The sequence below is a fragment of the Pristis pectinata genome, chromosome 4 (assembly GCF_009764475.1).
Source record: "Pristis pectinata isolate sPriPec2 chromosome 4, sPriPec2.1.pri, whole genome shotgun sequence".
NCBI classification, from domain to species: domain Eukaryota; kingdom Metazoa; phylum Chordata; class Chondrichthyes; order Rhinopristiformes; family Pristidae; genus Pristis; species Pristis pectinata.
The window spans coordinates 16871181-16885181 of NC_067408.1; the positions used below are offsets into that span (position 1 = coordinate 16871181).

At 40.6% G+C, this 14001-nt stretch overlaps 1 long non-coding RNA gene across 1 annotated transcript in view; it reads left to right on the forward strand.

The window, feature by feature from the left end:
* Nucleotides 1–14001, forward strand: part of LOC127569710 (uncharacterized) — a 339255-nt gene that overhangs the window by 11795 nt on the left and 313459 nt on the right. The window contains exon 2 of the long non-coding RNA XR_007956233.1: nucleotides 2916–2995. This is a non-coding gene — a long non-coding RNA (uncharacterized LOC127569710). The remainder of the gene's footprint in view (nucleotides 1–2915; nucleotides 2996–14001) is intronic.

Below are 14001 nucleotides of genomic sequence, written 5' to 3' on the forward strand. Positions count from 1 at the left end.
TAGTAATTACATGCTAATTTGCCAGTGTAGAGTTGAACTGCATGTAGAAAATACAGGTTTGCATTAATTAGAGTAAGTATTGCATTAGTATCAGTGAAAACACAGCATTACGTGCGGTAATAGAAGCAAGCATGCAGTTTCAGCATGGTTTTCCATTGATGTGAACTCAGCTTCAGCATAGAGTTAGGAACTCTGCCAGGTCTGTGCCTCACTAACCCCAAGGGTATTTAAAAAAAAAAGAGATTGTTCATTGAATTCTTTGAAGCAATTTTATTTCATTGAAAAAAAATCTTTACGCTGTGTGGTTTATATTATTGATACTACACAATTAAGTAATTTTATACAAAAGTGCTTTGTTGCAAGGTAATATTCACCCATCATCTTGTAATCTTGTCACAATCTGCAAGCTTGGAATAGGAGAAATTTAAGTTATCAAATGCAAACTTTGGTTTGTGTGTCATATTTTCATTGATCAGAAAATAAATTTTGATTTTCCCTTTCTGCCTGAAAATAAACATGCCCAATGCATAAAAGGTGAACAAATAAATTTTGCACATTGATCTCCAAATAACAGGGACAAGTGCTGAAATGACAATTAATTTACTATTGACCATATGCTTATGGTATCTGATCTATTGGAGGAAAGAAAATACGTTACCTATTTCTTGTAACTTATTTTTGTATTTTAGCTTGTGTCTTATTCATTTTGTACTTTCTATCCCTTTTTAAATAGTCTAAATACATTGGAAATGGCTCAGGGGTCTTAATTAGAGAGCTTTATACAGTTCCTGCTTAAACAGTATATTTGAAATGATTGGTGGGCTTTTTACATTTTACTGCAATGAACTTTTACTTTTTCTCTAAATTTTGGCTGTTTGCAGTGTTTAAGCTACTTTGAATTTCCTGGTTGTTTCCTTGCAGAATGTGACACTTTAATCTTTTCTACCTCTTTTACAAATAATACAGTTAGAGAATGAGCCTTGTATTGTACATTACATTGAACTTGTGCAACATGCATTGAAAACCCTCTCCTGGTCTCTTAGACAAAAGAACTTTGCTTAGTTGACCAAACATGTATCACCTTTTATCTATTTCGAACAGGATTATATGTATTTCTTTACATCTATATTTCATTCATTGGATGTAGGCATTTGCTGGTACGTCCAACGTTTTTTGTCCTTGAGAGGATGGTATTGAGTTGCCTCCTTGAACAATTGTGCTCCATGTAGTGAAGTCGCTGCAAGCTGAAACACTTCCTTTACTGTGCTGGGCCAGAATTTGCTGCCAATGCCATTCGACCTACAAGATAAGCATGAAACAACCCTTTCAGGATCTGTCAGCTACCCAAAGCTGCCCCGTCCCAAATGGTGAGACCCATTGTGGCAGTCGGATCTTGTGTGGTATAATGTCACCCTGAAGGCGGGCCAGAACAGACCTTATCCACAAAACTAAATACAGATGCAAGACAACCAGCTCAGACCTTCAGAGACATTCAAGAACAAAATCAATTAATACATTGTAGTGGTTAGCATAACACTATTACAGCACCAGCGACCCGGGTTCAATTCCAGCTGCTGTCTGTAAGGAGTTTGCATGTTCTCCCTGTGTCTGCGTGGGTTTCCTCCAGGTGCTCCGGTTTCCTCCCACATTCCAAAGACGTATGGGTAAGGAAGTTGTGGGCATGCTGTGTTGGCGCCGGAAGCGTGGCGACACTTGCGGGCTGCCCCCAGAACACTCTACGCAAAAGATGCATTTCACTCTGTGTTTCGATGTACGTGTGACTAATAAAGAAATCATCATCATCTATTTCTCGTTATTAAAACAATTAAACATTTCAAAAACACTTTAAAGCATTTTAATCTACTTAATCAATTAAGTTTACTAAAATGCTTTTTTCCCTTGGAACCTTTCTTCTCCACTCTCATAAGTGACCTTATTCAGCTGACAGAGTCCCTCTGGAAACTACAGTGGAATTCCAGCAAGTACAACTCCATCAGTGTACAACCAGAAAAGAAGAGTGCCAAGTGGCCTATTTGCAGGACATACTACTGATATTTTCCAGCTAGCCATTTGTGCTTATCTGGATGTCCACGTTGCATTCACTTTAGAAATCTGTCATTCCCAAATGATCCTGAAGCAGGAGCTGCCCGCAAGGCAGAAATAAACTAATTTTATCAATAAGGAATCCATAAAATATCCCATTTTTAAAAAAAATCTCTAGGCAGCAGTCATCATTCAACTCTAGGACTATATGGGTGAAGCAGTATATCAGCCTCCCATTGTATTTGCCGACTAAACCACCCATCCATATTTTCATCCAAGTCATTTATATATATCACAGATAATTCTTATGTCGCAGGTAATTCTATTTTCCCTGTTTGTGAAGTAATGCAGTAGAATGTACTTTTCAAAATGGAGTTTGTTAAAGAAAAATAATGAAGGAAATTTGGGACATTTAATTTCTTTAGTACCTTGCATGATTTTAGGACATGCCTATGCATTGCATCCTTTGACGTGCACCCAGCAATGTCCTGGAAATGCAATGAGATAACCAAAATATCTACACTTGTTGATATTGGTTGGGACACCATTTGCTGTTGAGAATATGAGCTTAAGCAGGAAACTTCTTGTTTACAATCTTTTGCTCCAGTTTACAGTGTTCAATTTTTCAACTTGTGTGCAGCTGTAAATATGATTGACCATTTGCTGGTGTTCCTTATCAAGTTTGTCCTTGGCCTTTAATAATATCTCCTACTTTTATTCCAGTTCACCACAAATATTAATACAATTAAAGTAAAATCTCTTGTATTCTAATAGCTCCTGTGAATACGGCTGGTGAGAAGATCAAGGGCACAAAGTGTGAATGAGTGGACCGATGATTCTGCATTCACCATAATTCGTCTTTTATTGTACAGGGGGTGCCAAGACAGATGAAGTGCTTCCTACCTGGTTGAGGAGGAGGACTTCCTACCTGGGACTGCTAACTTAGAAAACGGTGAGTTTCTTAATTCTGTGATATTCAAAAACTTATCATTACTGTCTGCTGAAACACTTTCCAACAACCTAACCACACTTTGGAAATGAAAGGATATTTGTCAGGGGCTTCCCAGATAATGATGCAACAGACATCAAACTCTATTATATAGAGCAAGAAAAAAACATATTGGGTGCCTGTTAATCAAGACACCATCAGCTGGGAGAAGTGTAGGCAATTTCTCATTTGTCTCTTTCTCTGCTGTAAGATTACCAGCTTTTCCCTTACTGTGGTTTAAATTGTAGCTTAAAGTCATTGTCACTTCTGAAGTATGGCACTTCATGGAGTTTTAATTGATGATGCAGATTTTTCTTCTATAAACAGTAATGTCAATCCTGTTCTCCAACGGGTCATCAGTACAGGAATATACAACTTCTTTACTGACCTGACACAGGAAGGGAGGGAAACTGTTCACACACTGACTTCAGAATGCAGGCAAGTCAGCATTTATACGTTCTGTTGTTGCTATTGGCTGTCACTCAAATACCCAGCCAGAACTCAGACACCCTTCAAAGACACTGAGGCCATGTATCAGAGGACCTTTTGATAGCTGACTTCAAGCAAGGCATTGAATACAAGATGATTTAAATAATCATGGATAAAGACAGGCTCTGATGGAAATACTCAGCTGTTCCAGCAACATCTGTGGAATTAGAAATGTTTGGAGTAAATGCTTCAGGTCAGACGAACTGAGGACAATGCACAAAATAAGATCTGCAGCATGGTAGAGATGTCATTGATCTGAAACATAACTTCTCTGACCTCAAAGTTTTCCCATCATAGGAATGACGCATCACACAGGACCACCTTATGTGGATCTTATTGTGCAAGGCCCCACATAGCTAGTCTTGTCGTGCACAAGGCCCTAGAAAATGTGACAGAATAGGCCATGCATATATATACAAGTGCACAGAAGACCTTTCTTCTTCTACCATTCTATAATTGCAAACTCAGTGGACAAAGTCTAGGAGGCTGTGGATCATGGGGTAACGGGTGTTGGTGGAGGACAGAAAGGAGGTTGGCAGAAGAGAAGACAAAGGCCATGGTTGTGTGTCGGCAGCATCAAAATATGGACCACCATATCATGGCCAGAGGGAGGGGTTGAACGAGGGGTGGAGGACAAATGATGAACAAAGCCTGCATCTGGTGGGGTGGGTGGGGAAGAGGACAAATGATGTGTAGGTGATGCCAATATATTAGTAGTGAAAGGAGGGGTGGTGATGGTTAGAGTGTTTTGGTGTGAGTGACCTGTGCTCTTTGCAAACCTCGATTGTGCAAGTAGCATAAAGAAGTTGCTTGATCCACTGCGAATGCCTGCTGGTTTCTGTGTTCACATTTCTTATTTGCACAGATGAACAAAACAAAATATTGAAAGCACAGCATGCTGGATGCACAATTATTGCGTAACAACTTCAAGCCCACCATGTGTCTGTCTACAGATGCTGCTGTGTATTTCCAGCAGTTTCTGTTTAAGTCTGAGGATTTCAGTGTTTGCTTTTGTATTAAGCAATTGGCACTGTCCTTTGGAAATATTTCTTTGTTACAGACTTTATGGTCCTAACATTTTCATTCAACCTCAAACTCAGGTGGCCAAAAGAGTGCAGTTGTATCCTTCTCTGCAATGCATGCAGAAGAAAAGATTTGAATTTTATAATGGATGGAATAGTTTATTTTTAATTTTCTGATTTTTACATTTCTGAATTGTGCATAGTTCCAAAGTTGATTAAGATTTTTACAACCTTCAAATAAAAACAGGTGATTTGCAAGTTTCTGTACCTGTGCTCTTTTAATCATTCATTAGCTCACAGTGAGATCAATAGCAATGCTGTAATGGCTTTTTAGGCCGCTAGTAAATCTCTGCACTATCATGGAGATTCTTAATTTAAGAATTCTTTCCATTTGTCCCTTGGCAGCAAATCTTAGTGCAGTGAGGTCAACAGTTATTGTAAGTTGCACCTCCTTCTGAGAGCTGTTCATCTTCATTTTATTTCGGGCTTACGGGTGATTTGTAAGATATACTAGTGGTAATAAATGAAGGCATCAACCAGGGCACTTCGGCCGTGCCAGTAGTTTATCTGGTGCTTGGGTTTGCTGCTTCTGGCAAATCAGCAATTGGGTTCGACACTCAATCTTAGATTATGAGGAGAGTCTTGTATTCTACATTAGTTAGAGCTAACTAATTATGAAAGGACAGTTTAGAGCAAAGAAGTGATTAGAATTCTTCAGCATTTTGCTCCAGATGTTATTTGGCCACAGGTGTGGTGTTATAATGCCATTGATAAAAGCCATAGACAATGATGAAACAGTTTTTATTAGGCTCTTTATTTTTATAAATGAGATGCTTGGGCATTAATAAGACTGAACAAGAAAGAAATTGGTCCTTCGATGCTTTATAAAACAGGTGTTTGAGGAGTTACTGAGGCACTGGGAGTCCATGTAAGGAGAATAAATGAGAGACGTGGTTGCCAAACATTACATGGTTACATAGCACAGGGGCAGCCCAAATGGTACATGTATGCAGTTACACTGCATACTTGGACCTCCTACAAATCTTCAGCTCATCAAATCAGCAGACCGTAGTATATACTTTTTCTCCCTCATGTATTTATCAAATTTCCTTTGGAAGGTATCTAAGCTGTTGGATGTGTTACTTTCTGTCCTGTCTATTGATCTAAGTGGGCAAGGAGTGAAGGGAAAATTCAATATGAATTTTAGGAGGTGATGTCTATTTTGAAAATTGATGCAGAAAAATAAAATTGGTTCCATTCGTGGAGGTTTCTATATCCTTGCCCCTTTTTGGTCAATTTCATGCCCTTGCATTTCCCTTCTCACCTATGAAACAATTCTTTCTTGGGGATAAAATGTAGGAAAATAGGACATAGATCTCTTGTAATGTATTTTTACAAACCCTTGATTGCTTTAATACCTTGCATTGGACGACCTGGAAAAGATTAATAAACCTGTTGTGCTTTAGATAGGAGAGTCTTTTTCCCCTAACATGTTTCTTTATTCTTGCCCTCGCAGTTGAAGTTAGAACAGGAACTCTGTGCCAATTTCTATGAGTGAGAGCTTTGAGAGATTTATGGTTACACTAGAGAATAGCAGTGATAAAAATGAGATACATAATAAGGATCTGGGAACAAAGAAGGTTGTCGGTTTGGTTAAGGAACATTGTGAGGAAAGAATAGAAAATACAGTAGAAGATCTGCAGTCCAAATTCCTTGGGACTGAGCAGTATTAGAATTATGGAAATGCTTGAATTATTGACTCTGTCAGTCACTTAAGTATTGTTGTGTACCAGGTAAGTTAGAACTATTTTCACTTGGTTCGTAAAGCTCAATTTCTCTTTGTATAGTTCTTTTGCAAAATTATAGTCACCTTATTTCTGGTGTGCTAAACAGGTGTTAAATGCAGTACTAACACAAAATTAAATCATCAAAAAATTGCAAAATTGCTTTTAAGGAATGTTATTATGATTTACTCCCATTGAGTTACATTAAGCTCTGAATTGCACGTTTTAAAGCCATTGCCACTTTCTGGAGAAACAACACCAGTCTACCTGATCTTGTCCTTGCCAAGATGTATGGCAGATGCATCATGATACCATTTGTAGAAGTGATCACCACATAGTTCTTTGTGGGTTCAGGGTCCTATTTTCACACTGAGGACATTCCCACTGTGCTGTGTGGTGATACAAACTTGCTGAATGGGATAGACTCGGAACAATCAGGCAGCTCAAACCTGGGCATCCATGACTTGCTGTGGACTATCAACAGCAGCAGAATTATACACTATTATAATCTGTAGCCATGTAGCTTGACATATTGCTCAATTGACCATTACTATCAAGTAAAGGGACCAACCCTGGTTCAGTGAGCAGTGCAGAAGGGCATAATGGGTGCAACACCATTCGTATCTAAAATTAATGAGGTGTCAGCCTGATGAAGCTGCAATTCGGGACTATCCGTGTACTAAGCAGCAAAGACAGCGCACTGTGGATGAAGCTAAGTGATTCCACAACCAACAGACCAGATCAAAACTGTGTAGTTTTACAACATCTGCAGCCTCAATGACTCTGGGGCAGAGCAAGTGAGCGTTAAAGAAAAGACTGAAGCATTCACGGCCATGTTCAGCCAAACAGATGACCTTGGCTTCCTCTAAAATCCCGACCTTTACAGAAGCCTGTCTCCAGCCAATTGGATGCACTCCATATGATGTCAGCAAAAGGCTGAGAGCTCCAGATACAGTGCAGGCTGTGAGACCAGACGACATTCCGGTAGCTCAGCTAGTTCTAGAGCATTAAATTATTCCAATGTAGTTACAACACTGGCATTTACCCAACTATATCAAATAGTGCCCAGGTGTGCCCTGTTCACAAAAAAAAGGACAGGGCTAATCCAACTAATTATTGCCCAGTTGGTCTCCTCTCGTTCATTAGCAAAGTGATGGAAGCTGTCATCCACAAGGAGACACAAGAAATTCTGCAGATGCTGGAATCTGGAGCAATACACAAATGCAGATCAGGCAGCACCGATGGGGGGAAATAAACAGTGGATGTTTCGGGTCGAGACACTTCATCAGGACTGGAAAGGAAGAGGGCAGAAACCAGAATAAGAAGGTGGGGGGGGGGAAAGGTGGAGTGCGCACAAGCAGGGGATAAGCAAGTCCAGGTGAGAGGAGGAAGGTAGTGGATGGGGGAGGAGAGAAGATGTAATAAGCTGAGGTAGAAGAGGCCAAGGGCTGAAGAAGGAATCTGGTAGGAGAGGGCAGTAGACCATGGAATAAAGGATGGCAGAGGGGAGGGGAGGAGAGGAGATGAGCTGGTCATCAAGGCGGGAAGGGAGCCACAGGAATAAGGGAAGACAAAGGGGGGGGGGGAGGAAAAAGAAAGGGTGGGGTTACCAGAAGTTAGAGAAATCTATGTTGAGCCCATCAAGTTGGAGACTCCCAAGGTGGAATATGAGGTGTTGTTCCTCCAACCTGCACCTGGCCTCAATGTGGCAGTAGAGGAGGCCATGGATAGACATGGCAGTATGGGAGTGGGATGTGGAATTGAAGTGGGTGGCCACCGGGAGGTCCTGGCTGTTGCGGCGGACGGAGCAAAGGTGCTCGATGAAGCGGTCACCCAGTCTGTGTTGGGTCTCACTGATGTCCAGGAGGCTGCACCGGATGCAGTAAATGACACCCTCGAACTCGCGGGTGAAGCGCTGCCACACCTGAATGGTGGTGAGGGAGGAGATGTAGGGACAGGTGTAGCACTTGGTGCAGTTGCAAGCATAAGTGCCAGGGAGGTTATTGGTGGGGAGGGATGAATGGACAAGGAAGTCGTGGAGAGAGCAGTCCCTTCGGAAAGCAGAGAGGAGGGGTGAGAGGAAGATATGCCTGGTGGTAGGATCCCGTTGGAGGTGGCAGAAGTTGCGGAGAATGATGTGTTGGATACAGAGGCTCGTGGGGTGGTAGGTGAGGACAAGGGGAACCCTGTCTCTGTTATGTCAGCAGGGGGATGGGATGAGGGCAGACCTGCGGGAAGTGGAGGAGATATGGGTAAGGGCAGCATTGATAGTGAGGGGAAGCCCGGGTCACTGAAAAAGGAGGACATCTCTGATGTCCTGGAATAGAAAGCCTCATCATGGGAACGGATGTGGCAGAGGCAGAGGAACTGAGAGAAGGGGATATGTTCTTACAAGTGACAGGGTGGGAAGAGATGTAGTCAAGGTAACTGTAGGAACAGTTACTACTGATACTCATGTTTAGTCAGCAACATTAAGCTCCAGTTCTATCCTAGCCTTGGTCTAAATGTGGACCAAAGTGTTCTAGCCATGAAGTAAGAGTGACTGCTTTTGACATTAAGACAGCGGTTGACTGAGGGTGGCATCAAGGGGCCCTGGTAAAACTGAAGTTACTGGGCATTAAGAGTCATACCTTGCACAAAGTAAGATGGCGGTTGTACTTGGAGTCAATTATCCCTACCCTAGTTATCATTCCACGACAGTGTCTTGGGCCAACCATCCTTGGTTGCTTCATCAATGACCTTCATAAGGTCTCATTTTGTTGATTGCAAATGTTAAATTGCTTTCACAGATCCTTAACAAATGAAGCAGCCCATATCTGGGTCTGCTTGTATTGCAGGTATGGGCTGATAAGTGACAAGTAATGTTTGAGCCATGAAAAAACCAGGCAATTACCATGCCCAATTGGCAAGTCAAACCACTTATTGTTAACATTCTATGGCATTATTTGCTGAGAACCCACCATCAACATTCTTGGAGGTCACAGTTGGCGAGAAACTCAACCAGACCAACAACATAAATACTTTGGTTGGAAGTGGTGAATGACTTGCATCTGATATTCAAGGCATTTCCATCATCCCATTCCCTCAATAAGGAGGGAACTAACTCCTGCATTACAGACTCTGCCTGGGTTATGAATGCCCAATTTATGAACACCCCATACATATGAATTTATGGTAATCATCCTTATCACTGTAGAAGTTTGGTCTTCTGTATGATTAAGTGTGAAATACTTTCTCTTCATGTTCAAGTATACTCACCACCATCATTTGGGTGTATCCTGGACTCAATGAAGTTCAAGCACAAATGCCATATATTCAAATGGAAGTGTATGGTCATTCTTGTTTAGAAATCTGAATACGTTCACATTTTGGACATACTTGAACTGCAAGTGTTCAGAATGGTGATTGTCTATTGTAACATTTTCTTGTATGACCCACGTATAATTTGACTTCACTAGACATTAGATAAGAATGAACATTTTATGCATGTGGTTTGTTCATGTCAGTGCATTGAGTAATCTAGAAGTACAAATAAAAACAATAATAGCAAGTCAGACAAAATCTGTAGAGAGAGAGAGAGTTGGCATTGGAGAAAAGTAGAGAGAAAACAAATGTTGAAATGCACAAAAGCTGGGGGGAGAAGGAAGAACAAAGGAATGAAGGGAAAACGATTAAAACACACGGAGGAGTAATCGTGCAAGGTGAAAGAAGCTGATAATTTGGAAGGAGAGGTTGGTCTAGAGGAGGCGTAAATTCAGAATAATGATCTAAAGTTAGCAGATGAATGCTTCAAAAATGAAATAAAAATGCTGATTATCTAAATTTAATTAACTCGTATGTTGATTCTGGAAAGCTGTTTATGTACCTAATCAGATGATGCAGATTATTCACTCTCAGGCTTATTTTGAGCATTGTTGCAAAAGATAAGATTTTCTTTATTAGTCACATGTACATCAAAACACACAGTGAAATGCACCTTTTGCGTAGAGTGTTCTGGGGGCAGCCCGCAAGTGTCGCCACGCTTCTGGCGCCAACATAGCATGCTCACAACTTCCTAACTTGTACATCTTTGGAATGTGGGAGGAAACCGGAGCACCCAGAGGAAACCCACGCAGACACGGGGAGAACGTACAAACTCCTTACAGACAGCAGCCTGATTTGAACCCGGGTTGCTGGCGCTGTATAAGTGTTACGCTAACCGCTATACTACCATGCCTGCCCAGTAAAGGACATTGAGAACAGAGTGGGAGTCAGTTGATGAATTAGTTTCAGTATCCAATGCAGTCAAAGTAGTGAGGAAAGATATCTATATTACACCCTTTCAACACCCATATACCTCAATCTTATGCGGTGCTTGATCAGTTTATATTCCTAATTTCTGGGACTGGAGAGCTGGAGTGATAAGAAGAGACTGAATGGGCTTGGGCTTTTTTCCCTGGAGCGTACGAGGCTGAGGGGTGACCTTATAGAGGTGTATAAAATCATGTGGGATATAGATAAGGTGAATAATCACAGTCCTCTTCCTAGGGTAAGGGAGTAAAAAATTAGAGGGCATAGGTTTAAGCTGAGAGGGGAAAGACTTAAAGGGGACCTGAGAGCTAACTTTTTCATAAAGAGGGTTGTATGTATATAGAACGAGCTGCCAGAGGAAGTGGTAGAAGTGGGTACACTTGCAATGTTTAAAAGACATTTGGACACTTGCATGGATAGGAAATGTTTACAGGGACGTGGGCCAAATGCAGGCAAATGGAACTAGCTCAGGTAGACAACTTGGTCAGCATGGACAAGTTGGGTTGAAGGGTCTGTTTCTGTGCTGTATAACCCTATGACTCTATGGTATATATGTTGCTTTCAAGAGTGCCAGGATTTCATATAACCAAAATTTGGAAAAAGATGAATTGATCATAAAGACGGCAAACATATTTTGTTATAGTATATGGAATGAACAGTAAGGAAAAGGTGATGTGAGGAGGTAAGCCAGGCTCTCATTGGATTCTGTGTTTCAGAACAAGGCAGAAACTGGTAAAAGTATCTTTCTGCTCACTGCTTCGGAAGCTGTTATAGTCACAGCATGGAAATGGGACCTTTGGCCCGACTCGTCCATGCTGACCAAGATGCCCTTGTTGTCATTGCTTTTTAATACTAAAGAATGATTAACAGAGTTTTTACGCTGAAAAGCTGTACTAACCTTTATATTATAGAAACAAGAATTAAAACAAAAGTTTCCTATGTACACTGACACAGCCATTAGCAACTCTGCAGAGATCATTAGTGTCTTTGACATTGGGTAATGATGTCAATGCTGAATGCCACTACATGAAAAGCATAGAGCACCACATACCACACATGAGGATATTTTAGTGAAATCTCTTGATAAAAATGGAGTTCTGATGGCGATTAAATGGAGGTGATTAAACTGACATTTTATAAGACTTAATATGTTAGGACAAGGGATGATGCCAATCGGAATGCTGTCTTTTCCACAGTTCATGGGTACAATTGCAGCACTGACAGATGGGATGAAACCTTTTTCCCTTTGGTGGACATAAGGATCCTAAATGAAACGAATGTGGGCAGTCCCAGTGCAGTTCCCACTAGGCATAAGTCCATGCTACATAACTATTTATAATGTGACAGTAATGAGGGCTAAATTGGCATTGTTACTTGGAGAGCATAAGGACGTCTGATGCAGAAATGAATTGTCACACAGGTGCTATCAGGAGGTTTTTATTTCAGAGGCCTGTGACACAGCTGAGACAATGTTAAGAAGCTATCCATTCACTCAGCCCAGACACTGTAACTCGAGCTTTGCTCACCATTGAAATGGACCTAAAAAGAACAAGAAATGTTCAATTTTCATTTGCTTTCCTCGAGCAGAAGAATGTTTACAGAAACCTGAAACAATTGTCTTATTTTAGCAGTACAGGATTGTTGAAGAGCTGAACATAAAATCCTCAAGTACACAGTGCATCTACAAGACATTTAATCTGAATGCTAAGTGCTGGATGGCATTGACTGAAAATAGTGGGTCAGCCAAGGTGAACATGTTATTCTGTAGTCTTTGATGACAAGATATGCAATAGCAGTAAACAAATAGTAGATAAACTTGTCTATGAAATAATACTGACAGTCATTCAAAGCCAAAGATAAGACAAATGGGAAATTACACAATGTCAGTTGTGCGAATGACTGGCTGTCCTTAAGCATCTGGATTCCTTTAGAAGCTTGCAAAATCAGGAGACTGGTTATCCATTTCTTAATAGACAAACAGCCATGGCAGAATAAACTCTTCTTGCTTTTAAATATAAGGTATGGGAGAAGAATGGGAGGTGCTGTGCACTTCATCCAACTAATTTTAGTTATTCATGGCATACTTGAAGTTAATGTGTGAAAACAATTCATTCTCCAATACTCTCCTCTCCTGTTTATGAGCTTTTTATGTGTTGCTCCAAAATACCAAAAACCCTTCACTGCAAATTCCAAAATCCATCTTCAAGTTGCATCTGAATATCTTGAGAAAGGGTGCTAACTATTTAATCTTCCCAGGGACACTGGTGATTCTGATACACTTTCACCAAGCAGACAATGTGCTTTACAAGAACTTAAACCTGGAGAAAGTCAAAACTGAAAAATAAGATTCCATATGGATTTCAATTACAACTTTATAGATGACATTTGAAATAGGAAAAAAGAAAGGAATCTTCTTTGCTTTCATGCCATTCAGCACAAAAAGGAACCTATTTCATTCTCTGCTTGATGAAGACCAGATTATGCTCTGGGAAAAGTACTGAACATGCTGTATATCTTCATCAGGTCAGTCAGCACCTGTGGAAAGAGAAACAGAGTTAATGCTTCAGATTGATGTTCTCTTAAAGAAGTTAATTGAGAAAGCAATGACCTGAAGCTTTAACTTTCCCCAGAGGGGCTGATTGATCTGGGGATTTACAGCATTCTCCAATGTTATTTCAAATTCGTAGCATCCACTGTATTTTGTTTCTGTGATTATTCTCTGGCTTTTTTCCAAAGAAAATTTCCTCTTTGTGCACATGGGTTATCAATCTGACTCGCATTTCGCTATCCAGAGAACTATATGTTTGTGAATTGGGAAAGATGCTGGTGGCCTACTGGTCATCATTCCAGCAATTGGATACTGGAAGATTGATATTTGCTCACTGGGCTGTTAGACATCAGGATCTCAATTCTGAAGTTCTAACTTCAGAATTGAGGTCCTGATGTAAGGTCTCAATCTGAAACACCAGCTATCTCTTTGGTTCGACAATACTGATTGACCTGCTGGGTTCAAAGCTTATCTTTTGCTCTAACTTCAGAATGTTTCAGTGCTTACTGGACAAATACTGTAATGGGTAATAATGAACCACACTTAACGGGCAGACTTTGGCCTTTGTGTGGAATCCTTGCTCCTTTTGTAAAGCTGAGACACAATTCTCTTCTGTGTCCCTAAAGCCAGTTGCTTCCATCTTTGTGCGTTTGTCCTTGTTAAAGCAAATGTAGAGCCAATTGAGTGCATGTTTTGTGAACATGGAAGAGCAGCCCAGTACTGTCACCTTTTCAGAACCCCACATCAGTCTATTTTGTGACCCTGACTACAGGAGTTGTGAGTAAATTGGAAAATCTAATTGCTTTTTCCTCTATCTCATCACTAATTTCCATTTTA